The following is a 320-nucleotide window of genomic DNA, read 5'->3' as shown; positions in this document are numbered from 1 at the left end:
CAGTCTTCAGTGTCACATGATCCTTCAGAAATCATTCTATTACGCTGATTTGACAATTTCTTATCATCAATGTTGAAAACAGTTCAGCTTCTTAATGTTTTTGTGGAAACCATGATACATTTATTTTTAGGATTTTTTGATGAATAGAAAGTCTGTAGTGTCACTTTTGATCAATTTAATGCACACTTGCTAAACAGAACAATGCATTTCTTTAACAATACAATCTTTATATAATTTAATAATTAACAGAAAAATGTGGATTGAATTATATCTACATTAGGACTTGGATGAGTTCTGCTAATAACACAGTTTTTTTTTTT

This window comes from Sinocyclocheilus grahami, unplaced genomic scaffold (assembly GCF_001515645.1).
Source record: "Sinocyclocheilus grahami isolate Dianchi unplaced genomic scaffold, SAMN03320097.WGS_v1.1 scaffold12232.1, whole genome shotgun sequence".
NCBI lineage: Eukaryota > Metazoa > Chordata > Actinopteri > Cypriniformes > Cyprinidae > Sinocyclocheilus > Sinocyclocheilus grahami.
The sequence above is the reverse complement of the archived record's forward strand: the minus strand, read 5'-3'. Positions refer to the sequence as shown.